Here is a 27,894-nt window from a genome sequence, read left to right as displayed (position 1 = left end):
ATTTCTCTACTCAGTGTATTCATCTTTAGAATGGAATTAGGACTTAGAGTTGTGGTGAGGATTAAATGAATTAAGATCTGTAAGTGTGTAAAACACAAATAAGAGCTTAAGTGCACAAGTGATCAAAACGTATGGGTGGCTATTATCACTATGGATGAGTTAACAGCTTTAGAAATGAAACTTGACAGGATCACAAAGACTTGCCATTTTCTGGCTAACCACAAACATGAACACACTTATCAATTCCCACATACAGTGATGCATACGAAGCATACAGGCACATGTGCATGGGTATGGGACTGCACACACCCCAGGCTGAGATTTTCTCTCCTTGGAAGCAGTAGAATGTAACACAAAGAACCAGGGCTTTTGAATAAGACAAATTTAGGTTTGAGTACTGTTCTAAGTTGTATTTAATTGAGTTAATAGTATATACCATCTGGGACTTAATAGGCATCTGATAAATATTAGTTTCCCTTCTTTACCACTACTGATTAACTTTCTTTCCTCCCAAAAGCTGAATTTGAAGCAATGATCATGTTTAATTTTTTTTCACATACTATAAAAACAGAAGCAGTGAAGAATCCATAAAATTCCATTAGAATCATTTGGATATTTCATGGTAAAATGGAAATAGTTAAGGCACCAGAAAAAAATAGATTCTGGGTGTGGAGTCCTCATTACTTGATCCTATGACCTTAACATCCTGAGCATCAGTTTCCTTATCTCCTAAATGTGGATAGTCTGCCTTGGGCTCCTCACCTGTTTGTTATGAAGTTCAAATGAGATGAAAGATGTGAAAGCCCTGTGTAAACTTTTCACTTCAACAAGAATACTTTTCCCTTAGCACAGTCCACATAAAAAAGCTAGTCTGATGAGGCAAAAGAAAAGCATAAGAGAAAGAAATGAAAAGTAAAGTGGGCAAGAGTCCTGGGTTAAAGTTAAAAAGAAATCCTTAAAAGCAAATAGGAAGGAAGAAGGACGAGCATTGAAAGGAGGGAAAAGATACTTAAACACCATTTCCTTAACATACGCTGATACCTTGCCCCAACCTGGGAAGAATCAAGCCAGTATCAAGTCATTCCTCCCACCTTTACCTTACCTGCCTATCACTACAGTGTTACCTAGATCTGGTCCACATGATCCATGGCAATTTGCATTGTTGTTTTCCCTGGAATCTGCAAGTTATTCTTTTAATGTTACAATGTCTTTTGTCTCTCACCACCACCATCACCACCACTACCACCACCACCACCATCTCCCTTTCTGAGTTAGACTAGACTGGGCTGAACAGGCTCATCCTAGACAAGAATCACTCAACTAAATAAGGAAATGCTGAGCTATCCTTGGAGTCCTGTCTCCCATCTCTTAACAGCCTTCCTACAGAACCCTCAAACAGGATTCATCTCTTGGTCCTCTGCTCTCTTAACTCTGTGTGGCTTTTTCTTCACCCCATGATAAGAAAGTATACTAATTTCAGGTTAAAGACTTCGATCTAAAACCCATGTCTTTGTAGTCATAGACATGTGACTTTAAATAAATCATTTTCACCTATTTGAGTCTAAGCTTTCTTATTCCAAAAAAAAAAAGAATGAAGTTGATTTCACATGATTGTTTTGAGGTTCAAACAAAAGGTAATGGATATTTAAACCCTAGCAAAGGGCATGCTTGCCATGTGATACTCATTACTGAAAAAATTGAATGCATTTTAGATTCAAAAATACATAAAACTTCTAGAAACCATCTTTCCCACCACACCGCACCCCTACCCTGTTGTGAAATCTGGCAAATTGAGACCAGAGAGGTGAAGGGGGTTGTTCAGAGTCATGCAGCCAGTTACTGGCAAAACCTGAATTTGAATCCACATTTTCTAAAAGATTCCTCTTATTTAGACGCCAAGAACAAAAATACAATTCCAATGCTTAGCTTAGTTTAGTTATCATTAATTGAACTGCTCAGTGCCAATCTGGTTTCAAAATATGAAACCAAGCATGGTTGTTTTAAAGTGTTTTACCTTTCCTTTTATGTAGTCCTCAGATCTATCACCTCAGTAACCACCCCCAACCTGTGCAACAGAAAATAAGCAGGCGGTTTTGACAGGAAAATGAACTACCTATTCTCTATGAGTCCAGGATTGTCACTGAAAAACAGTCAACCCAGTGTGGCCCTGGCCATTTTGGCGAGAGAAACAAAAGGAGTCTATTGTCTGCTCTAACTTTCACACCCAGCCAAACTTCCTCCAACTTTTAGGCCACTGACTTTCTCTCCCAGTAGCTGATGATTTCCCTACATCCAGCTGAATGAAAGTATTTGCAAAAGAAGGCATGTGAGGTAAAGTTTGGAAAGAGAGAAAAGAAATCTTACCTTTGCTAGAGAAAACCCTTCCATATTCATGTCAGCGGCCCATTGATGCTGAACTGCAGACCCCAGTCTGAGCCTGCCAGCCCTGCTCAGTCAGTATCCTGGGTTACAGGGCCTTTCTCGTAAATTAAGTCCAGGCCTCTAATTTGGCGGGGTTACTGGGGTGGAAGGGTGGGGGAGGGGCAGTGTTAGGTGCCCTTTTTTGCAGGAGCTAAACTACTGGAATGTCCTGTTCCAGCCGGTTTGGTACAAAACCCGGGATGGTTCTTTGACTATATCCCGGTGTTTTCCAAATCCTGGTTAGGATCTCAGGAGGGATTACAAGGGGGTGGGCTGCACTTCTATTATTGCAGCGCTGCTAGTTGGCTTTTGCTGAAACAGCGAAGAAAATGCATTGTCTGTGTAGCCAGTCAAAACTCACAGGCGGATTCCAATAGCCCCATTTAAGAAACAGGCCCTTTGCGAGGGTTACTAGATGTGGAAAAAGCCTCAATCGATCCCCACTCTTTCCCTTCTTGCTCTGAAGCGCAATGATCCACCCTGCCTGTTGTTCTGAGGTCATGGCTTTTTGGTAACAGATAAAAACAAATCTGGCAAGAAGACAAAAAGCTTTTCGCTCTACATGCCAGGCCCTATGTTAACCACTTTACATGCATGCTTTCATTTAAGTCTCAGGAATTGTCCTGTGACTTGGGTAGTCTAATTCTCTATAGAGCTGAGAAAACCCAGGCTCCGGGGATAGAGATAACTTGTTTAAGGTCACACACTTAGGAAGTAAGAGAAGGGGATTGTGTTAGGGCTGTAGACTCAGCCAGGACACTGCCACACTGTGCTGCTGCAGGGAGAAACAGGGAGCCCTTTTTGAGGTGAAGGGAGAGACTTTTCATTTACGGAGTGCCCACTATCCACCAGTCACTGAAAGATATTTAAATATACACTAACTCTGCTGCTCTCATGTCTTACACATCCTAAAGTGAAATCCGAGGACTATATTCACAACATTTCCCTTCTGAGAAAACAAATGCGGCTAGCAGACAGCCTGCATGAACTGAAGTCAATAGCTTAAAGAGGAAGAAAACAGAAAAAAAATGCATTTTTCTGAAAAAAAAGAAAGCAAAATGGGTCCCCAAAAATTAAGGGTAAAACTGGAGTCTGAATTTGTTTAAAGCCAAAGGCCCTCCCCAGTCATGCTAAAATGGGAGGGCGATGAAAAAAATCACTGGCCTGAGTCAAGCGACCTAAGTGCCCAACCCACTTGCTCTGGGGATAATCAGCTATGTAGCTTTGTTACAGCCCCTTCTCTCTTCTGAGGCTCATTCCACTTGTACAGTGAGGGTCTCGAACATTCTTAGCTCTGTAAATGTATATACCTGAGAGTCTATGTAGAAGGCACATTCCAGATATTAACAATGGAAGAGAAAGAGGTTTCAAAGATGCAAAGTGTAAGGGGGGGAATGTGGTAATCCATGAAGATACTGTACAGAACCCCCTGCCTCTTGGCAAAGGACTGCATCTGCCCACCAGACCCCGATACAGGAAGGAGACAGACAGGTATAAGAGCACTTCCACCACCTGCTATTCTTACTTCGTGATGAGGAGATCTTGGCTAGCAGCAGATGCTGTTCTCCAGGCAGGCTTGAGACATTTTCCTCACCTCAGTTTCAAGTATCTGGCACAGAATCCAAGGAAGAGGGTTTTCAACAGACTGAGCTGGTAGGGCAAAGTCTAGGTCATAAACTACTAGAGGTACTCACTTAGGAGCTGCCCCACGAACTGCAGCCCAGGACGAGCCAAGTGGAAGCACCAGTAGGAAAAAGGGAGGAGCCACCAAGCTCAGCTTCCTCAGAAACGCTCAGTGGTCAAGGGAATTTAGATCAGGCCACGGCAGCACATAGGGTTATCTGCCTGGCACAGACATGGACCTTGAAGCTACATGGAGGAGGTGTGGTCCAAACCAATTAAGTTGGGATCCAAGTCCATACTCTAAGGCATTTATGACAGGGAGGGGAGGGATAAGGTCTCTTTTCTGACTCACGAAAGACAACAAGAAACAGGTCATTATAGACACACTTGAGTCAACACACAAATGAGTACAGGAGGCAGGTAGGCCAGTTTCCGGACTGGTATTAACTCATTCACCAAATTTACTGAGAGGATACAGAGTGCCCAACTTTCCTGAAAATCCTGGATACATTTCTGATGCCTTGTCCAGAGGGTCAATTAAAACACATCTCTAAGCTATCCCTGAACCGGTCTATAGACCAGATTGGCAAACATGTTCAGTAAAGATCCAGTTAGTAGACATTTTATTTGCAGAAGATATAGTTTCTGCTGTCATAACTACTCAGATCTGTGATTGTGGATCACAAAGTCTATCTATCTTCCAATAAAATATATTTACAAAAATAAGTAGCAGGCAAGATTTGACCTATGAACTGCAGCTTAACAATGTGTCCTATAGACTCTAAGTTTGCAGCATAGACATTTGGAATGTGGAATCATTATTAACAGCATGGAAACTGAAATCAAACACCTTGGACTGAAATATGAGCTCTGATATTTCCTGATTTTGTATTTTGGGAAAGTGTCTTGATTTTTCTAAACCTCAGTTTTTCATGTCTGTTAAATGGGAACAGCCTACCTACTTCACAGGAAAGTTATAGGAACCGAAATGTAAACTCAAAAACTCTCATCTCTGGAGACCTCCAATAAATGTTCGTTTCCTTCCCATCTTCCCACACTGACATTTTGTGACAGTATCAGTCTCCTAATGAAGAAAAGACTCTAGGTGATACCTTGACATAGCAGGACTAACATCTTTAACTAGGAGCCTCTGAAAGCTTTCCCTTAGCAGTCCTTAAAAGCAAGACCTCTGAGAAAAGGTGAATGTGTGAAAGGTACAGGGGTTATCCCTTGAGACCACAACTCTGAAGCCACAATCTTCTCTTCACTCCCCAGTGCCACTCCTGACCAGCAGACTCCATCATGCTTTGAAATGATTGTTGTAGGCCGGCGCCGCGGCTCACTAGGCTAATCCTCCGCCTTGCGGCGCCGGCACACCGGGTTCTAGTCCCGGTCGGGGCGCCGGATTCTGTCCCGGTTGCCCCCCTTCCAGTCCAGCTCTCTGCTGTGGCCCGGGAGTGCAGTGGAGGATGGCCCAAGTGCTTGGGCCCTGCACCCCATGGGAGACCAGGAGAGGCACCTGGCTCCTGCCATCGGATCTGCGAGGTGCGCCGGCCGCGGCGGCCATTGGAGGGTGAACCAATGGCAAAGGAAGACCTCTCTCTCTGTCTGTCTCTCTCTCACTGTCCACTCTGCCTGTCAAAAAATAAAAAAAAAAGAAATGATTGTTGTGTACTGCTGTGATGTGTGACTCTCCTGGGCTTGCTCTGGAGCACCGGACCCTGAACTCTGGTTCTTGAAATCCACGTGCTGCTTTTCTCCAGTTTCTCCAAGGCTGTGGGTCTCAAACTTAAGCGTGCACCAGGGTTTGTTGGAGGGTTCGTTAAGACACAGAGTTTCTACTGCAGCGAACCATGGGCAAGGCTCAAGCATTTGTGTTTCTAACAAAATTTCAGGTGATGTGGATGCTGCTGGTGTGAGGACCACTCCTCAAAGGGACTCTTGCTCTGAGGCTCGCCATTGCCAGCTCGCTGGCATCTTCAGACTGATCCTTGAGCTCCTAACTCCTCTGGTCTTCAGGGGTCGCTTCTGGCACTAGGTCAATATGTATTTCTTTCTGCTTCCTGGTACTCGTTCATGTGGAGTGTCCCTGTGAGTCTTCCCAGAACCTATCTGCCCACTCCCTTTGCGCCAGATCCTTCTTGCCTGCCTTGTTGAATCTACCTTTCACCTCCTATTTCAGTTAACTTGCATTCCTTTCCAGTTGCCTGCTTCGAGCTGCTCTATAGACAGTGTCAGCTCCTCCTTCCAAGTCTCTTCTACTTTCTCATTTGGCTTCCTAATGGTTAGCTCTGGGCACAGACAAGCCTGACTGGAATCTTGTCTCTGACTCTCCCTAAGACTTGCGATCCTTGGGAATTCACTGAGTTCTTGGAATCCCAGTTTTGTCATCTTTACAATCAGTCTGTGAAAACAAAATGGAAGAATGTCTGCAAAGGGGCCTAGCACAGCACTTGTCACGTAGTAAACAATCAGTAAATGTTAGTCCTTTCTTCCTCTTTATATAAGTATTTCCTCTGTTTGTACTCCAGATTCCTAGTTCCCAAGGACAACAGGAAGGTCATTAAGTAAGTTGCATGTTTTTAGTCCCCATTTTTTCTGTTCAAGAATTACCATTGTTATGGCCCAATTTACAACTCCCTTATTTCTTCCAATAAAAGTACTTTCTGGTTACACATGTAATGTGGAACTAAAAAAAAAAAAATGTTGCCAGAACACCTATCTGTTTTATAGGCAATTAAATGGTGAAAAGGTGTTCTTGACATTTAATGAATGCTTTTATACAGATGAGAAGTTAGAAGACTGGGATGTTATGTGGACAATTTGCTTAGGTAACATTTACTACAGTAAAAGGGAGAATACAGAATGGGATAAAAGCATGACTTGGCAACCAGGAGACCATGGTTTCTCCTCACTTTATAGCAAGTCTTTTCCCTTTCTGGTGGCTCAGTTTCCTTCCAGCCACAAATGGTTCATGTCATTAAGTAATTTTTTATTTTTTATTTTTTATTTTTTATTTGAAAGTCAGAGTTACAGAGAGAGAAGGAGAGGGAGAAGGAGAGAGAGAGAGAGAGAGAGAGAGAGAGAGAGAGAATATCTTCCATCCACTGGTTCACTTTCCAAATATCTGCAATGGCCAGAGAGAGAAAGAGAGAGAGAGAGAGAGAAAATATCTTCCATCCACTGGTTCACTTCCCAAATCTCTGCAATGGCCAGGGCTGGGCAAGATCAAAGCCAGGAGCCAGGAGCGTCTTCCAGGTCTCCCATGTGGGTGGCAGGGGCCCAAACACTTGGGCCATCTTCTGCTGCTTTCCCAGGCATATTAGATGGGAGCTGTATTGGAAGTGGAGCAGCTGGAACTTGAACCGGCACTTATATGAGATGCCAGGATCACAGGCAGTGGTTTAATCCACTGGACTACAACACGAGCACTATGTTAGCTAATCTAGAGACAGCTTCTATATTAAGGTGGCCCCTCCCTCTATGCTTTTGTTAGCTTTAATTCTTTTGAACTGTGTTATTCTCATCTCTTCATAAAAGTCTTTGATGAGCTTTTTTCATTCAGTCTCATCACAGTGACCAGTACATAGTAGGGGCTCAATAAATATTTATCTTTTTTGTTGTTTTGGCAGTATGTAGCTCTCTTTTGAGATCCTTTAGATGTCTAAATAAACAATTTGCTTTCTAGATAGAACAACTGCCCCTTAATTCGGTCTTTGTGGAGGAATTACCCTATTGTACTCATATTCAATCAATGCCACATCCTTTAGCTTTACTTACAGGTAGTTTTCCACTCTGTTTTCATCATCTGATGATTTCCCTCTTGTAATATTCTCCAATTGTATTTGTTTAGGATAGACAATGTTAATAACCATATCCTAATTGACTTGGTCACCACTGAGTCCCTTAGTTGGGGGTTACTTATATCAGGCGATCTACTATAGAGCCGCTGCGGGTCACTGCAGGTCTATTCCTTCATCTCTGAGTTGAGTTATGACAGGACACGCATGTGGAGAAGTAGGAACAATATGATCTAATAGCTAACTTCCATTCAGGTTGAACTGGAAAATTCCCAGAATTCATCTATAATACTCATCTTTCCCTGATTTTTATTTGCAAAAGCAACCAATACCCAAGCAATAAAAATTCTTGCCATAAATACTTGTAGAACCTTTTGTGTGGTTGACTATTTCTAATGACTAAGAATCACTTTTAGAATAGTTTAATTTTTCTCAAAGACTTGATTACCATGCCTTTGAAAATGTTTCTCCATATCAATGATTGAGGGGGCAGTCCCTCACACTTCATCACACACCCTTACTTTCCAGGGCAAGAAGTTGAATTCTCAAGTCTGAAATCAAAGTGTTAGCAAAGCACATTGTGAAGGATCCAGAGAAACATCCTTCTTCACATCCTCTGGTTTCTAGTGGTATTTTGGTAACCTTTGATATACCTTAGCCTGTAGATGCATCATTATTCCATTTCTGTGTGTCTTCACATTGCTTCCTTCCCTGTGTGTTATCTCTGTGTCCAAATTTTCCTCTCCAAATAAGGACGTCAGTCATTGGGATAGGTTCTACTACAGTTCAGGATGAACTCAATTTAATTGCATCTGTGAAGGTTCTATTCTCAAGTAAAGTTACATTTACAGGTCCTGGTAGATATGAATTTATGAGGAGCACTACTCAATCCAATATAAAAAGCCTAGAGAACTGTAAATCAAATGAAGTCTGATGCAAATCTCTTGATACTAGGAAATCTGGCTGAGTGACTTCATTGAGTCACTTAGTCCGATTTAAGGAATGGTACTTGTTAAAATCCCAGAGTGATCTGTTGCCTTAAAAATATTTGGAGAAGATTTATAGACTTTTCCCAAGTTTTGCATATGATAATGTATATCCTTTTAACCTATTTTTATATGGTAGCATCACAAAGGGATGCATCCTTCTGTATTGAGTTGATAACAGGCCCAAACCCTCATATTCCCACCATCACATTCATATTAATGCTTCAAATGTCTTTACCAAGAGATGTAAATGTTTGTCTCAGAATAAGAGATTGTTGCTAGAAACAAAATATTCCCAGGAAAGGAAACATCTATACAGTATTCTAAATGAATGAGAACAGAGCCTTTGTAGTAGGAAATTAGTTTATATAAAGTAGAAATTGGGGTGAGAGTTTAAAAATTCTTAAGGAAAACAAGGGTGAAGGGAAAGGATATAGAAGAGAAGAACTGGTAGTGCTGGCAGAGATGGAGGTGGTAACGTACACATGTTGTAGCTTGAACATGGGTTTCTTTCCACTAAAATACTCCAAGGGGACTTTAAGGCTCTTTTAAGGCCTCTTGGGAATTTCAGATCATGAGTGATCTGCCCTCATGAAGGGGTTAATGTTTTTCTTGGGGAAATGAGTTAACTATCACAGGAGTTCACCCTCCCTTCTCTCTCTTCTGCAAGAGACCTACTTGTCTTATTTTCTTTCATGAGTTGAAGCTCTACAAAGCCCTCATAAGAAGCCAAGCAAATGTTGATACCTTCTCATCCTCCAGAACCATGAGCCAACAGAAGCCTCTTTCTTTTATACGTTTCCTAGTTTCAGGTACTCTTTTATAGCAACAGAATACAAGCTAAGAATACAGTAACAACATTAACTATTACCATCAGCATATGCCAGGCAATTCTCTAAATGCTATGCACATATAACTCATTTAATCCTTGCAAAAATCCTATGGGGTAAGTGCTAATATCATTATTTTACTCTTCTTCTCTGTGTGTGTGTGGGGGGGTGTTTAACACATTCATATTATGGTTAACAGATATGAGAAGCAATTTTTAATTACACTTGTCAATTTTTAAGTGGCCTAAAGAAAGCTATACTCAAGAAAAAGAAACTTTTGCAATTTGATTATTGTTTATAGCCCTTGTCTATACTCCTGAGGAACAGTGGGGTTTTTTGCTTACTACTTGCTGAATTCTTTATTTAGTGGAGGATTAAGCTTGTGATTATAAAGTAAATTGAAAGTATGTCATTGCAAACAGTAAAAGAAAAATAAGAAAGGAAGAAATAGGGAGGATGAGAGTGAGGGAATGAAGGAAATAGCGTTATGTTCTTAAAATATATATATGAAATACATGAAACTTGTTTCCTTTATATACATTTTTAAAATAAAAAAAGAAATAAAATAACCCTTTAGGATTTTTCCACATCAAAGAGACTCTCAGCATATTTCAACATATTTTTGTATCTCAACAGTAAGCTTTCTACTTTGGTGCAATTTCATTTGTCTATATTTGCTTTCACTGCCTGTGCTTTTGAGCTCATATACAAAAAAAAAAAAAAAAAAAAAAAAAAAAAAAAAAACCAAAAACCAAAAACAAAAAACAAACATTGACTGGAACAATGGCAAGATTTTTTTTCCATTTCCTTCTAGTAGTATTGCAGTTCCTGCTCTTATGTTTAAATTTTATTTTTAGTTGATTTTTCCAAATGGTATAAAATAGGGATCCAAATTGTCCAGATTAAATCTTTTGCATGTGGATATTCAGTTTTCTCAACACCAGTTATTGAATAAATTATCCTTTCCCCCATTAATCTTTGTCAAAGATGAACTGACCATAAATATGTGGATTAATTCTAGGATGTTTTACATTCCATTGATTTATATATGTTTTTATGCCAATAACACACTTGTATTACTAAGGCTTTGTATTACATTTTTTTAAAATTCCAATCAGGTGATTTTTCTAGCTTTGTTCTTCTTGCTCAAGGTTGCTTTGGTGATGCTAGATCTTTTGTGGTTCCATATGAATTTCAGTATTTTTTTCTATTTCTTGGAAAAATGCCATTATAATTTTGGTAGAAATTAAATAAACTCTGTAGACCACTTTGGATACTATGGACATATTGCCAAAGGTAACTCTTACAATCAATGAACACAGAGATACTTTTCTATTTATTATGTTTTTTGACATTTTCACCAATATTTTAAAGTTTTCAGTGTACAGATCTTTAACCTCCTTGGTTATTTATTTCTAAATATATTAGTGATTGTGATGCTATTATAAATGGAATTCTTTCCTTTTAGAAAAATATTTATTTATTTGAAAGTCAGAGTTGCAGAGAGGAGAGAGAGAAAGAGAGAGAGAATCTTCCATCTGCTAGTTAGTTCACTTCACCAAATGGCCACAACAGCCACAGCTGGGCCAAGCTGAAGCCAAGGAACCTGGAATTCCATCCAGGTCTCCCACCTGGGTGGCAACAGGTCAAGCACTTGGGCCATCTGTGGTGCCTTCCCAGGTGTCTCAGTGGGAAGCTGGATTGGAAGTAGAGCAGCTGGGACTCAAATCCACACTCATACAAAATGCTGGCTTCACAGTGAACAATTTAAACCCTTGTGCCACAATGCCAGCCCATGGCATCGTTTTCTTACTTTTTCTTGGATAGCTTACTTTTAGTGTATAGAAATGCAATTGATTTTGCTTTTTTTTTATTTCCAAGAGCTTAATTTTTATTTGCTAATAAAACAAGTAATACATTTTTATTTTTAAAAACTCTAATGACACATACATCAGAAGTTAGCTGTCTCAACAAACCCACAGTCTCTAACTCAGACTGCCTTCCCTTATTTCTAGTTTAATGTTTCATTCAAGAGCTTTTCTTAATATGCTTATGTAATACATAATTGGTTCTTTTGTTTTATGCTTTTTTCCAAAAAGATACATTCCTTCCTTTAATCAATGGCAAAGAGCCTTATTAAACAGAAACAAAGTCTAAACATCATCACTTATATTTAAACAGAAATACAGATCATTAAAAGTGTATGAACATAGAACACAAAATGTAGCTTTTACTTAAGCAGTTACATGAAGTGGCTATTTCTAAGTTTCTTCACTGACACCACATTTTAACTATTGAGCAATTTGAAATTAAATTAACAACAGTAAAAATGTAAAAAATTCAAATTTAAGCATGAGCGTATGGAACAACAACAACAATAAAAAACACGAAGTATCTTCATTACCAAACAGATTAACAAGTTTGCAGATCCTCAGATACTTTCTGAGGCATATCATAGCACCTACTTAAAAGGTTGCATTCATTTGGGAGTTATCAATACACATTCAGTGCTGAGACCACTTTTAGCACTTACAGTATATACAAAGCAGCAGTAGACTACTATGGTTCACATTTGGGAAACAGATTAAAGCTTTATGCTACAACTTGCCAAATTAGCATTACAGGTGACTCAGTGACAATTACTCATTTCATATTTTTTCTTTATTCTTCTGAAACTCAATAAGCAAGTTATCATTTAAGCACATGGAATACTGCCATGTCTTCTTCCTTATAATGGTAAATTTTAAAATCCAAATACTTTGTATCATGGAAACTTTACCTAGCTGTGTAAAGGCTCCCAAATACAGTATAGTCATAAAGTTTGTTTCTTCTTTGTAGATTCCATTAATTTATAGCTATTTTAGTAAAGATAAATGCAGGACACTACTCCAGATTATTGGGCAACAAAAATGTCACTACCAGTATTTTAATTACGAGCATACCACAACTGCACCCATGGCAAGCAAATACCCTCACATGTCCTCCACTGCTTCAGGAGTTCTTTTCCACATCACAGGAGCTGGTTTAATGGATACTATTGGGTCTCATCCTATCTCTGAAAATTCCTTTATTACTAATTTTGAAATTTTACTAATGGAACATCTACTATTCACTAACTAGTTCAAATACAGTGTGTAATGTTGTAAATTTTATAGATAACTTATTAAAATGATTAAAGGTCTCTAAAATACCATTAGTGGGTAAAATATTAAACAAAAAAATGACACTAAGAGTATTTTTGAGACTATTTTTTCCTATCTAGAAAAACGATGGGATTCATAATGAACCAAGATATGATGACACGTTCACCCTGCTGTTCCACAACATCAATAATAAGAGTAAATGCATGAAGCACAGAAAAGAAGAGCAGGATTTCAGGAGAAAGATCTAGGAAACACTTAAATTTTGGATGCTTCAAGCACAAAAGTTTTCACACTGATTATAAGCATTCTCATTGGCCGGCGCCGCAGCTCTCTAGGCTAATCCTCCGCCTTGCGTCGCCAGCACACCGGTTTCTAGTCCCGGTCAGGGCGCCGGATTCTGTCCCGGTTGCCCCTCTTCCAGGCCAGCTCTCTGCTGCGGCCAGGGAGTACAGTGGAGGATGTCCCAAGTGGTTGGGCCCTGCACCCGCATGGGAGACCAGGAAGCACCTGGCTCCTGCCTTCGGATCAGCGCGGCACGCCAGCTGCGGTGGCCATTGGAGGGTGAACCAACGGCAAAGGAAGACCTTTCTCTCTGTCTCTCTCTCTCTCACTGTCCACTCTGCCTGTCAAAAAAAAAAATAAGCACTATCATTGATTTCATTCTTTAAGTAGTACAAATTTTTATTTCATTTCTGATTTTATCCAAAATAAAAACCTAATTCCTTACATAATATATCTTATCAGTTTCAGTTTTCAAGTATTCAAGTATTGAGAACCCAAGTGTTTTCTGTGTGGCAACAACACACTTATATGGACTGAGCTTCAAACACAGGGAAAATTTCATTTAAAATAACTCATACACTCTTCTGTCCAAAGACATAAGAACTAAAACTAACAGCATAATCATACCAATGGTATGTAACAATAGAAAGAGAAAACAAAAAGATGATTCAATATAATCAATGTCTTCTTTTTAAAAAGATTCAAAAACAGATTGCTTTAATGTGTGGCTAGATTCCCAGTAATAGGATATTCTGATATCTAAGAAACTACAGAAGAAATACCAGAGTACGTTCAGTTGCCCTTCTATTTTTCCATAAATATCCCTATTATTTACCTTGGATTTCCTTTGTACTTTTGCTGGGAGTTTTTCTGCTTTCACCTTCTTTCGTAGTGGTGACCATGTTTCTGTGTTTCTGTGTGTAGCTCATCCTTAAGCATCTTTTGTAAGGCTGGACAAGTTGCAACATTTTTTTTTCATTTTCTGTTTGTTATGGAAGGTCTTTATTTCACCTTCATTCATAAATGAGATCTTTGCAGGGCACAGTATTCTGGGTTGAAAGTTTTTTTCTCTGTTAAGACATGGAATATATGTCACTATTCTCTCCTAGCCTGTAAGGTTTCTGATGAGAAGTCAGCTGTGAGGCTAACTGGAAATCCTCTGAAAGTAATTTGGCATTTCTCTCCTGAACATTTTAGAATCTTTTCTTTATGTTTTACTGTGCAGAGTTTTACTACAATGTTTTGTGGTGAGGATCTTTTTCTGGTAATGTCTATTAGGAGTTCTATGTGCTTCCTGTACTTGGAAGTCCTTTTCTCTAAATTAGGGAAGTTTTCTGTAATTATTTTACTAGAAATGCCTTCTAAACCATTCTCTCTTTCAATGCCTTCAGGAACTCCTAGGACCTGTATTTTGAGTCATCTGATAGGATCCCATAAATCTCCAACACTGTTTTATAGTTTTCTAATTTCTTCTTCCTCCCGGTCTCCCACGCGGGTGTAGGGGCCCAAGGACCTGGGCCATCTTCTAATGCTTTCCCAGGCCATAGCAGAGAGCTCGATCTGAAGTGGAGCAGCCAGGACTCGAACCGGCGTCCATATGAGATGTCAGCACTGCAGACTGGGCTTTAACCCACTACGCCACAGCGCCGGCCTTTCTAACAGGTTTTTAGTGAAGTATTTGGGTTTTCTATATATAAAACCATGTCCTCTATAAACAGAGGCAATTTCATTTCTTCATTTCTGATTTGGATTTTTTTTATTTATTTCTTTTCCCTAGTTGCTTTGTACTAGGGCTTCCAATACTACATTGATTAGAAGTAGTGACAGTGAACAGCCTAATGTTGGAGGAAAACTAGTTTTTCACCATTGACTAGGATGTTAATTGTGGTCTTCTCAAACATGGCTCTACTTATGTTGAGGTGCTTTGTTTTTATACCAAATTTTTGAAAGCTTTTATCTTTAAGGGATGTTGAATTTTGTCAACTGCTTTTTATGCATCTTTTTAAAAATATTTGTTTATTTATTTGAAAAGCAGAGTTACAGTTAGAAGCAGAGGCATAGAAAGAGAGGTCTTTCACACACTGGTTCACTCCCCAAATGGGATGCCGGCACTGTAGGTGGTGGCCTCACGTGCTACATCACAGCACCAGCCCCTGATGATAGTTTTTTGATTAGATTCCATGTCTTCATTCATCACTTGTTTCTTTATATTTTCTATTTCTTTAGAATTTAGTGTTGGTAGGTTGCATTTTCTAAGAATTTATCCATTTTCCCTAAGGTATACATTATTCCTAGGCTATACAATCATTCATTGTACTCTTTTATGATTCCTTGTGCTTCCATTATATCAATCATAATTTTTTTCTTATATTTAAAATTTCATTTACATATTCAAATTTTTCTTAGTCTAGTTAAAAACTTCAATTTCACTTATCTATTCAAGAAACTACTCAGTCTAATTAGTTTTTTCTATTGCTTTTGTAATCTTTACTTCATTTGTTTATACTTGGATCTTTATTATTTCCTTCCTTTTAATGTGGGATTAACTTCTTTTGTGCTCCCTGAATTATAAAGTTAAATTGTTTATTTGAGATATTTCTTTTTTCCTAATGTAATTGTTTATTGCTGTTTTAGCTGTATTACACACATTTAAATATTTTGTCTTTCAATTTTTGTTTGTCAGAAGATCATTTTGATTTCCCTTTTTATGTCTTTATTTACCTATTGGTCATTTAGGAATGTTTTGTTTAATTTCCATATGATTGTGAATTTATAGTTTTCTTCCTTTTATTGATTTCTAGCTATGTTCATATTTTTGTGACCAGAGAAGACACTTGTTTTGTTGTATTTAATATGATCTATCTGGGACAATGTTATGTGTGCACCTAAAAGAATATGCAGTCAGCTGCTGTTGGATGTAATATTCTGTATAGATCTGTCGAATTCTTTTGGCCCATAGTGCTTCTCATGTTTACAGCTTCTTTATTAATTTTCTGTCTGGATGATCTATCCATTGTTGAAAATGGAATATTAAAGTCTCCTTATTTCTGTGCTACAACCTGGTGCTTATAATCTCTCATTTGGATTTCTTAGCTCTTGTGAAGGTATTTTTGTGCATGGATAGTTGTATGGATTGATATTCTTTTGAAGAGATGAGCGTTGACATCTTGTTGACTTCCCTCTCCTTTTTTCACTTTCTACTTATGTATCTGAAATGGAGAGAGAGAGAGAGAGAGAGAGAGAGAGAGAGAGAGAGAGAGAGAGAACATACTCCTATTAGCTGGTTCATGGTACACTCCTCAAATGCCTGCAAGAGCTGGGGCTAGGTGAAGTCAAAGCTAGGACACAGGAATACCACCCAGATGTCTCACATGGGTGACATGGACCCAAGTCCTTCCTGCATATTAGTCTGTGCCTGGATTAGGGGCTGGGCGCTGTAGCTCAGAGGGTTAAGGCCTTGGCCTGCAGTGCCAGCATCCCATATGGGTGATGGTTCTAGTCCAGATGCTCCACTTCCAATCCAGCTCTCTGTTATGCTCCTGAGAAAGCAGCAGAGGATGATCCAAGTGCTTGGATCCCTGCACCTACATGGAAAACCCAGAAGAAGCTCCTGGCTCCTGGCTTCAAATCCACTGAACTCCAGCCAATGAGGCCATTTGGGGAATGAATGGAAGACCTCTTTCTCTGTCTCTGCCTTCCTCTGTAACTCTTTCAAATAAGTAAAATAAAATTATAAAAAAAAAGAAGAAGCAAAACAGGAACTTGAACCCAGACACTCCAATATGAGACGTGGGTATCCCAAGAGGCATCTTAACTGCTATGCCAAATGCCCACCCCTCTTGATCCTTCTAACTTCAGAGCCTGACCTCTTAATCCAAAAAATAAACTTCTCTCTTGTTTAAATTTTTTTTTAAATTTTGGATTAACATGAAATGTCTACAAATTTTACGAGGCATAGTACAAATATTTCAGCAGATAATAAACACAGTATAAACTGATCATACCAGGCAGTTAGTTAATCCTTCCATTTCCTTTATGTTAGACTAGTTACTTTCTGTTCTGTGGTACACTCAAACCCATTGTCTTCAAATCACTGCATTTTGGTACTCATTATCAGATCTCTTCCCATCTCCCCACACTTCCCAGATGCTAGTAATCACTATTCTAGATTTATATTGATTGTATGTATAAAGTTCTCTTTACCATGAACTAGAACTCTAGGGATGGTCCAAGATAAAACTGGAGTTCCCCAAGAAGAAAGACAATTTCCATCTTCACATTTTCCCCTAATCCAACCTCATTAATTATTATCAAGCCAGGAAAGCATGAGCTGATTTGAAAAAAATTGCACGAAATTCTCAGGAGATTTCTGTCAGAGGACTAAATTCATTGTGACTAAAAAAAAATAACCAATTATATATTTTATGAAGAACTAGAAGAAGCCACCATATATAAAGGAAAGATAAGAAGATAGAAATGCTAAGTAGTCTTATTTGATTACCACATGCTTTATACATGTGTTCAAATAGCACACCATACCCCATAAATAGGTATAATTATTACATACTAAAAAATGTAAATAGAAGATAATAGGATTTGCTCTAAATCACACAGAAAATCAGAAATGGTACCAGGACGAGAAACTAGACATGTGAACTCTTAGCCTTTTTGGCTAAAGCCATTCTCTCTCCCTCCCTCTCTCTCTCTCTCTCCCTCTCTCTCTCTCTCCCCCCCCCACACACTCCTTCTCCCTCTCTCATCTACATTCCTTATAATGTTCAAATGCAAACATATTACTTTTCAAAATCTCACTTGTGTTGTTTGTCTTTGTAAGTGATCAGAGGGCACTAATATTTGTACCAGGCTTGACAGAGAGCCAGGAAGAACAATGTGCACATTTGTTGCTTTTTAATGATGATGACTGTGACACACATTCAGGGAAAAGGCTTACTTCATTTGCAATATTGCTTCCAAGGAGCCAGTTGATAACCATCAGCCAATTCATCAAATTCAAAGTCATCAAAAAGAATTTTAGCATTCCACACTTGGGTGTGAATTCAGGCTTGAAAATGTCCTGCTGTGACATTGTGACACTAACAACATTCAGTGTCACAAAGTTTGGAAAAGTATAAAGTTAATTTTTGAAAGAAATAATTTTCAAATCAACATAAACAAGAGCTGTAACTCTATGAGGAGTGGAGATTGCCATAGAATACTACCATCTGGTGAAAAGTTGCAGTTACAAAATTTTGAGAGATTATACTTTATAGTAAAGTAATCTAATATTGTAACATTTGAGCTCAGCTGGGTTGTGTTAAAGAGAAAACTCAGTGGCAGATAAGGAGAGTAAAAGGCAGACAGGTCAACAGAGATATAGACAAATAGAAACAAAGAAACATGATAGAGGCTACTGATTGAAAAAGAAGAGAGCTATGAAATGACAGGGAAGGGGGCAAGTGACATGACAAATAAATTTGAAGAAAATAGAGAAATAGGAAAAACAGGCAAGGGAGAAGAAGGGAAAGGTGTAAAGAAAATTAAAAAGTGGATTGATAGTGATACAAGAAAATGGAATTAGTGAGAGAGAGGAGTGAGAAAAGGGAGAGAAGACAGATGGAGAAGGAGAAAAATAACTTGTTAAAGTAAAATAGCTATGAGACATTTAAAAAGAGGTCATCTCGGTGCTTTTAATTTTTATTTTTTATTACATTTTGAACATAGTGCTGTGTAACCAGGCACTAAATTGTGGTCATAAATTTACAAAGCCTCTCAAGCCCATTACCTCATAGAAATAACTTACTTAGAGAGTCTTAGAGAGTCCAGAGTCTATAACCTTTTTCCTTTATTCTTTCCCTAGCTCAGAGCCCTGAAAGAAAAAGTAAATTTACTGGGGCTTGTCAGAAAACTAATATAAAAGCACAAGTCATAGTTATATATACTTAAACATTACATCACTGTTTTTCTCTCTAGTCTCTTAGTGGAATGAAGTGTTTTGTTTAATTCTAACTCATTTCTGTGCACAATGGGAACTCAGAATCTGTGTCGTACACTTTGTACAGTTTCCTCTGTTGGTCAAAACTATCACACAACAAAGATTCTGGCTTACTTCCAGAAATGTTATTCTAATGACCAAAAATTTTTCTCTCTTGACCAGAATTTAACTAGTAAAAACTTTCAAAAACCTGAAACAAAGCCTCTGCTTTCTCTGAAAGCATGTATTTTGCCAAGAAGCCATTTTAAACTAATTAGACCATTAGATATTAGTGTAGCCACCCTATACTTTCTGTACTGCACGCCAGCATTACTATTCCTTGATGTATCCATCTCTCAGATATTTATTATCTATAGAACATTATGGCAGGCTCCAGAAGATCTTAGTAATAAACCCAATAAATCTGCTGATTGACAAGACCCATATATTTTCATTCACATAGGACTTAAAACTGAGACCTCTGCATATCTACAATGGTCACTATTCTTTCCATCACCAGAATTAGCAAAGATGGTAAGGTAACCTGGTGTGTGAGTTATGTGGCTCATTTTCAGTGATTAGGGAGGTGATAGATATTCCAGCTAGATCACCCTTACAAACAAACAAAAACAAACAAACAAAACAAAAATGACGCTCTGACACTGAACTACTAAATCAGAGCCTAGATTCTACCATTAACAATTTGCTGTGCTTGCTCCATCACATCTATTAGTGAATTTCTCTAGCCTTCCATAAACACATTTTAATTTTTGCGCTATTTAAAACTATTACTTAATATTTCATAGTATTATAAAAATGCAGTTTATTTGTCCAAGGCTATGCAATGACATACAATGCTGCAATGAGTGTTTTTGTCCAAATGAGCCCATTTTGTTAAGTATTTAGGAACAGTACTTTTTGTGTTATACACAGTATACACATTTTAAATTTTAGTAGACATTAACAAATTACACTCCACAGAATGGAGTAATTTTCAAAAAAGTTCATTTGATTACTGATGCCATAAACAAGAGTGTCAATTTGTTAAGTCAACAACAGGAGTCACTGTGCACTTACTCTTCATGTAGGATCTTTGTCCTTAGTGTGCTGTACATTGAGATTTAATGCTATAACTAGTACTCAAGCAGTATTTTTCACTTTATGTTTCTGTGTGGGAGCAAACTGTTGAAATATTTACTTAATGTATGCTAGACTGATCTTCTGTATATAAAGAGAAATGAAAATGAATCTTGATGTGAATGGAAGGGGAGAGGGAGTGGGAAAGGGGAGGGTTGCGGGTGGGAGGGACGGTATTGGGGGGAAGCCATTGTAATCCATTAGCTGTACTTTGGAAATTTATATTCATTAAATAAAAGTTTAAAAAAAAGTTCATGGAAATACATATTATGAAAAAGTCTATGTGCAGATTTCAAAATTTTTACACCAAAATAAACTTATCTTTTAAAAACTTTTAAAAAAATTAAGACATAAAAATTATACATATATATGGGGCATTATGTGATGTTTAAATACATGTATATATTGTGCAATGTCAAATCAAGAAAAGTATGTCTGTCTCCTCAAAAATTTAATCCAAAGTCCTATCTTTTAGGTTTTTTCAAAGATGAATGTACAGGAGCTGGTGTTGTAGCACACCAAGAAGATGCCTGCAGCACCAGCATCCCATATGGGTGCTGGTTCAAATCCTAGTTGCTCCACTTCCAATGCAGCTCTCTGCCAAGGTCTGGAAAAGCAGTAGAGATGTCCCAAGTCCTTAGGTCTCTAGACCCACTTGGAAGACCTAGAAGAAGCTCCTGGCTCCTGGCTTCAGATCAGCCCAGCTCCTGCTGTTGCAGCCATTTGGGTAGTGAACCAATGGATGTAGGAACATTTTTTCTTTCTCTCTGCTTCTACCTCTCTGTAACTCTGCCTTTCAAATAAATAATCTTTTTTTAAAATATGAGTGTACAATACATTAACATTATCTGTTATCAATCCAAATGTGTAATTTTTAAAGAACAAAAGATAGCAAGTATTGACAAGGATATGGAAAAAAGGGAATACTTGTACACTGTTGGTGAGAATATAAATTCATAGAGTCATTGAAGAAAACAGAATGGACATTCCTCAAAAACTAAAAATAAAACTGTCAAGTGATTCAGCAATCAATCCCATTATCAGGTATATATTCAGGGGAAATAAAATCAGTCTGGTAATGAGACTCCTGTGTTTACTACAGCACTACTGAAAGAAACTAAGAGATGGTGAGTGAGTAAAGAAAATACTGCACCTATTGAAACCCCCCCAAAAATACAAAAGATCAGTGAAATGAAGAGCTTATTTTTGAAAAAATGAACAAAATTGATACACCACTCGCCCAACTAACCAAAAAAAGAGGGAGAAGACCCAAATCAATAAATTCAGAGATGAAAAAGGAAATGTAGCAACAGATACCACAGGAACAAAAAGAATTATCAGGAATTACTACAAAGACCTGTATGACAACAAATTGGGAAACCTAGAAGAAATGGATAGATTCCTAGACACATAAAACCTACCAAAATTGAGTCATGACAACAGAGAAAATTTATTGCAGAGAAAGCATTTGATAAAATACAACATGCTTATGATGAAAACATTAAGTCAATTGGGTATAAAAAGAACATTCCTCAACACAATCAAGGCAATTTATGACAAACTCACAGCCAGGATCCTATTGAATGGGGGAAAGTTGGAAGCATTCCCACTGAGATCTGGAACCAGACAAGGATGCCATTCTCACCATTGCTATTCAATATAGTCCTGGAAGTTTTAGTCAGAGCCATTAAGCAAGAAAAAGAAATCAAAGGGATACAAATTGGAAAGGAGGAAATAAAACTATACCTATTTGCAGATGGCATGATTCTATTTAGAGGGGATCCAAAAGACTCCACTTAGTGGCTATTGTAACTCATAAAAGAGTTTGGTAAACTGGTGGGATAAAAAATCAACACAGAAAAATCAATGGCCATTGTAAACACAGACAATGTCAAAGCTGAGAACGTACTTTTAAGATCAGTCCCATTCACAGTAGCTCCAAAAAAATTAAATATCTTGGAAAAAGTATAACCAGGGATGTCAAAGATCTCTAAGATGAGAATTACAAAACATTGAAGGCAGAAATGGAAAAAGATAATAAAAATGGAAAAATCTTCCACGTTCATGGATTGAAAGAATCAGCATCAACAAAATATCCGTACTACCCAAAGCAATTTATAGATTCAATGTGATCCCAATCAAAATACCAAGAACATTGTTAACAGACCTAGAATAAATGATGCTAAAATTCATATGGAAACACAAGAGACCCTGAATAGCTAAAGCAATCTTACACAACAAAAGCAAAGCCAGAGGCATCACAATACCCGATTACAAAAAATATTACAGGGCAATTATAATCAAAAGAGCCTAGTACTGGCACAAAAACAGATGGATAGACCAACAGAATAGAATAGAAACTCCAGAAATCAACCCATGTATCTATAAACAACTTATCTCTGACAAAGGAGCTAACATCAATCCCTGTAGAAAGGATAGTTTCTTTAACAAATGGTGCAGGGGAAAATCTCCAGGTGCAGAAGTATGAAGCAAGACCCCTATTTTATACCTTAAATAAAAATCCATTCAAAATGGATCAAAGACCTAAATATGTGAGCCAATACCATCAACTCTGCACAACATTGGCATTGGCAAAGATTTCTTAGAAAAGACCACAGAAGCACAGGCAATCAAAGTCAAAATTGATAAATAGGATTACATCAAGCTGAGAAGCTTTTGCACTGCAAAAGACACACTCATCAAAGTGAAGCGGCAACTGAAGAGTGGCAGAAAATATTTGCAAATTACACAACTGATAAAGGGTTAGTATCTAGAATCTATAAGTAGTTCACAAAATTCAACAACAAAACCAACAACCCAGTTAAGAAATGAGCGAAGTACTTGAACAAACATTTTTCAAGAGAGGAAATTCAAATGGTCAGCGGACACTTGAGAAAATGCTCAGGATCAATAGCCATCAGAGAAATGAAAATCAAAACCAGGACAAAGTTTCACCTTGCTCTAGTTAGAATGGCTTTCATACAGAAATCAACAAACAATAAATGCTAGTGAGGATGTGAGGAAAAAGGTACCCTGGTCCACTATTGGTGGGAATGTAAACTGGTGCAGCAATTATGGAAGACAGTATGAAAATACTGCAGAAATCTGAATATAGACCTATCGTATGATCCAGCCATCCCATTCCTGGGAATTTACCCAAACCAAAAGAAATCTGCATCTTGAAGAGTTATCTGTACCCCCATGTTCACTGCAGCACAATCCACAATAGCTAAGGTATGGAATAAGCCCAGATGTCCATCAACTGTTGAGTTGATAAAGAAATTATGGTGTATATATACACTATGGAGTGAACTCAGCTGTAAAAAAAAAACAAAAACAAAAACAAAAAAAAAAAAAACCACCATGAAATCCTGTCTTTTGCAGTAAGATGGACACAACCGGAAACCATTATACTCAGTGAAATAAGCCAGTCCCCAAAAGACAGATATTTTCCCTGACCCAAGGTAACTGACAGAGTACCTGAAATGTATTGTATTGGAGAGAAATAGACATTTTGAGATTCAGTGATTGTTTACAGCCCTTGTCTCTTCTGGTGAGGAATATTTTTTTTTCCTTCATACTATTTGTTAAATGTTTTTATTTAGTGTAGGGTTAACTCTACATCAGTAAGTAAGCTGAAAATAAATCTTTGTAAAAATTAAAAGTGGGAATGTGAGAGAGAGGAGGAGGAAGGGTTGGTGTGTGGGTGGGAAGGAGGGTTGGGGGGAAGTGTCACCACAATTTCTAAATCTGTACATATGAAATACAGGAAATTTCTATAACTTAAATAAAATTAAAAAAAATACAGATCCCATGGGAAATGCTATTTAACCATTAAAAGGAATGAAATTTCATCATTTGCAACAACATGGATGGAACTGGGATAACCATGTCAAGTGAAAATTAAGTGAAAGAAGTCAAGCACAGAAAGGCAAAGCTCGCAAGATCTCATTTGTGTGGAGTCTAAAAATAGGTGATCTCATAGAAGTCAAAAATTTAATAGTGATTACCAGAAGCTGAGAGGAGAAAAATGGAGAGGGACAGATGGGAAAAAGGTCGATAAATGGGTATTAAGTTATAGCTGGAGAAGAGTAAGATCCTGGGTTCTGTTAAACTTCTTTTTCCCAATTTCATTGTTCCACAAACTTTTTGAGGCTGCCTCATAATTTTGCCAATTTGTCCTTACAGTCTTCATTAGATTATGAAAGGGCTTCATTTCTCACACATTTTCACACACTTCTGTAAAATGTTTTTAAAATAGTAGGCAGTGTAGTTGGTTGGTATAAAATGACATCTTTCATTACTTTGACTCGCAATTTGCATTTATCAGATTACTAATGAGTCTGCGCTCTTTCCATGTGTTTTATTGTCCCTTTGGGTTTTCTTTTCTTAATCTTAACCTTTGACTAGTTAGCATTGGATTCTTTTTCATACACTTGTTTCTTATATATTTGGTATATATTTTGCTAGTGTATTCATCTTCTTTCCACCTTTCTTTATTATTCCAAATTAGTCCATCTTCTTTTATGTGTTATATTTAGTGATGTTAGCCAGCAGGGTAGTTTTAGCCTTATTTACATATGAGAATGCTAAATCTTCAAGAGACAAAGAAAACTATTCAAGAGGTTGACATTATGGTGAAGCACGTTAAGCTGTCGCCTGTGACACTGGCATCTGACATGAGCACTTCTGCTCCACTTCCAATCCTGCTCCCTGCTAATGTGCTTGGGGAAGCAGCAAAGATGGCCCAAGTACTTGGGCCCCTGCAACCACGTGGGATACACAGGTAGAATTCCAAGTTCCTGGCTTCGGCCTGGCCCAGACCCTGCTGTTATGGCCATTTGAGGACTGAGTCAGCGAACAGAAGATTCTCTCTCTCTCTCTCTCTCTCTCTCTCTCTCTCTCCACTCTGCCTTTCAAATAAATAAATAAGTTTTAAAAAAAGAAAACTATTGAATATCACTCAGCTTGTATGTGACTAGCAAGACAGATCTGTTAACCCCTTTATTGGATTTTCATTGCTGCTACAATAAACTAGCAAAAATTTGATTGTTTGAAACAACATATATTTATTGTATTATAATTTTCATAGATTTGGAAGCTTAAATTGAGTCTCACTGGGATAAAAATCAAGGTGCCAGCTGGGCTGCATTCATTCTAGATGCTCTCAGAAATACTGTCTTTTTCAGGTTCTACATACCTAAGTTTCCTGGCTCATGTCCCTCTTCCTCCATCTTCAAAGTCACCAACAGTCATTCTCACACTTCATCACTCTGACCTTCTCTCCTGCCTCCTTCTTAGAGTTAAAATATTTATTTGTTTGTTTATTTTGTTTATTCATTTGCGACAGAGGGAAAGTGAGGGGGAGAAAGAGAAATCTCCCATCCATGGTTAACTCCCCAGAGGGCTCCAACAACTAGGGGTAGGACAGGACAAAGCTAGGGGCTGAAAACTCAATACAAGTGTGTCCCAATGGACCCAAGTACTTGAGTCATTACTTGCTGCTTCTCAGGCTGCTTACTAAGAATATGCTGGAATCAGAAGCAGTGCCATGGCTCGAACCCAGACACTCCAATATGGGATGCTGTCATCCTTAGTGGTGTCTTACCCATTGTGCAAAATGTTTCCCCTCCTTCTTCCCCTTTAAAGGATGCTTGTGATGACATTGGGCCCACTCAGATAATCTGGAAAATCCAGGATATTCTCCCTATTTTATTTTTTTTAATATTTATTTTATTTTTTGAAAGGCAGAGTTAGAGAAAGAGTGAGACAGAGAGAGATCTTGCATCTGCAGTTTCACTCTCCAAATGGCCATAATGATCAGGACTGGGTCAGGCTGAAGCAAAAAGCCAAGAGCTTCTTCTGGTCTCCCTGTGAGTGGCAGAGGCCCAAGGATTTGGGCCATCTTATGTTGCTTTCCCAGGCTCATTAGCAGGGAGCTGGATTGGAAGTGGTACGTATGGGGCTTAAACCGGTGCCCATATGAGATGCTGGTACCACAAACGCCAGCTTAACTTGCTGCACCACAGCACTGGTACCAAGTCTCCCTATTTTTTTTTTGACAGGCAGAGTGGACAGTGAGAGAGAGAGACAGAGAGAAAGGTCTTCCTTTGCCGTCGGTTCACCCTCCAATGGCCGCCGCGGCCGGTGCGCCGCGCTGATCCGATGGCAGGAGCCAGGTACTTATCCTGGTCTCCCATGGGGTGCAGGGCCCAAGTACTTGGGCCATCCTCCACTGCACTCCCTGGCCACAGCAGAGAGCTGGCCTGGAAGAGGGGCAACCGGGACAGAATCCGGCCCCCCGACCGGGACTAGAATCCGGTGTGCCAGCGCCGCAAGGCAGAGGATTAGCCTAGAGAGCCACGGTGCCGGCCTCCCTATTTTTTTTAATGTTGAAATTTTTTGACTTTATTAATACCATTACATTTTCATGCTTCTTACATTTTACATTAATTATATGCAATGTTTTATTTAAATCAAATCAACAAATATTTGAGCCTATAAGAGAGAAGAATGAAATGAGATTACATCTGCTAAATTGTTTCTAAGAGTAAAAAGTTAATATTGGGATTTAAAAAACCTGACTTTTCAATGATACTGTCAATTCAACAACATGTGTATTTACTTAAGCCACTGGATTGCCCATTAGAAGATGCAGGCATCGCTCAAGTAGTAGCTCTTCTTACGGCTCTAGAAGAAAACAAAGTCGAAGTCATTCAAGGGGTCGTGGAAAATCCTATAGAGTTCAGAGGTCTAGGTCAAAAAGCAGAACAAGAAGGTCCAGGTCAAGAGCTTGTCCACGTTCTCATAGTCGAAGCAGTGAAAGGTCCAGCCATAGAAGAACCCGTAGTCGGCCTTGGGATAGAGAACAACGTAAAGGCAGAGATAAAGAGAAAAGAGAAAAGGAGAAGGATAAAGGCAAGGACAAGGAATTACACATCAAATGTGGGGAATCTGCAAACATCAAAGCTGGATTAGAACATCTGCCACCAGCTGAGCAGGCCAAAGCCAGACTACAACTGGTTCTTGAAGCTGCTGCAAAAGCTGATGAAGCATTGAAAGCCAAAGAAAGAAATGAGGAAGAAGCAAAGAGAAGAAAGGAGGAAGACCAAGCCACCTGGTAGAACAAGTGAAAAGAGTAAAAGAAATTGAAGCTATTGAAAGTGATTCTTTTATTCAGCAGACATTCAGGTCAAGTAAAGAAGTCAAAAAGTCAGTGGAACCTACTGAAGTGAAACATGCGACTTCAACATCAGGACCAGCATCAGTACTTGCTGATCCACCCAGTACTGAAAAAGAAATAGACACTACCAGCATCCCTACTGCAATCAAGTAACAAGATGACAATTCTCTGGCCCACCCAAATTTATTTGTTGACAAGTCTCCCTATTTTAAGGTCAGCTGATTTACAACCTTAATACCATGAGGGAGGTCTTAATGCAATTTCGTCATAGAATGTAACATATTCACATGTTCCAGGGATTAGGACATGAATATCTTTGAGAAAATCATTTTGTGCCTGCCTCAATCCCTAACCCACTGTTTTTTCCACTTCTAAGACTAACAAGTAGCCAGAGAAGCAGTAGAGCTAAAATGAAAAGCTTTCGAAAGTGATGCTGAGAAGAGACTTACCTGTCACCACCTAGGATATACTCAGATTTTTTATTATGTTAACATTTCCTGGAAGAGTGGTTCTATTGT

At 38.5% G+C, this 27,894-nt stretch overlaps 1 protein-coding gene and 1 pseudogene across 8 annotated transcripts in view; one reads left to right on the top strand and one right to left on the bottom strand.

The window, feature by feature from the left end:
* HEPH (hephaestin) overlaps window positions 1–4,245 on the bottom strand; it is an 86,353-nt gene extending 82,108 nt beyond the window's left edge. For 2 of the 8 annotated variants that reach the window (XM_008272725.4, XM_051827143.2), the window contains exon 1: window positions 2,365–2,563. The gene's annotated coding sequence lies outside the window, so the exon portion shown is untranslated. Of the gene's footprint in view, window positions 1–2,364; window positions 2,564–3,946 lie in introns of those variants that run through there. The other 6 variants (XM_070066815.1, XM_070066818.1, XM_051827142.2 and 3 more) reach the window with 6 other exon arrangements.
* A 15,305-nt stretch (window positions 4,246–19,550) lies between these two features.
* Window positions 19,551–27,567, top strand: LOC100339023 (serine/Arginine-related protein 53 pseudogene; annotated as a pseudogene).
* The last annotated feature ends 327 nt before the right edge of the window (window positions 27,568–27,894 follow it).

This window comes from Oryctolagus cuniculus, chromosome X, assembly GCF_964237555.1.
Source record: "Oryctolagus cuniculus chromosome X, mOryCun1.1, whole genome shotgun sequence".
In the NCBI taxonomy this organism is placed as follows: domain Eukaryota; kingdom Metazoa; phylum Chordata; class Mammalia; order Lagomorpha; family Leporidae; genus Oryctolagus; species Oryctolagus cuniculus.
Note: the sequence above shows the minus strand (reverse complement) of the source record. Positions and strands in the feature narration are given on the sequence as shown.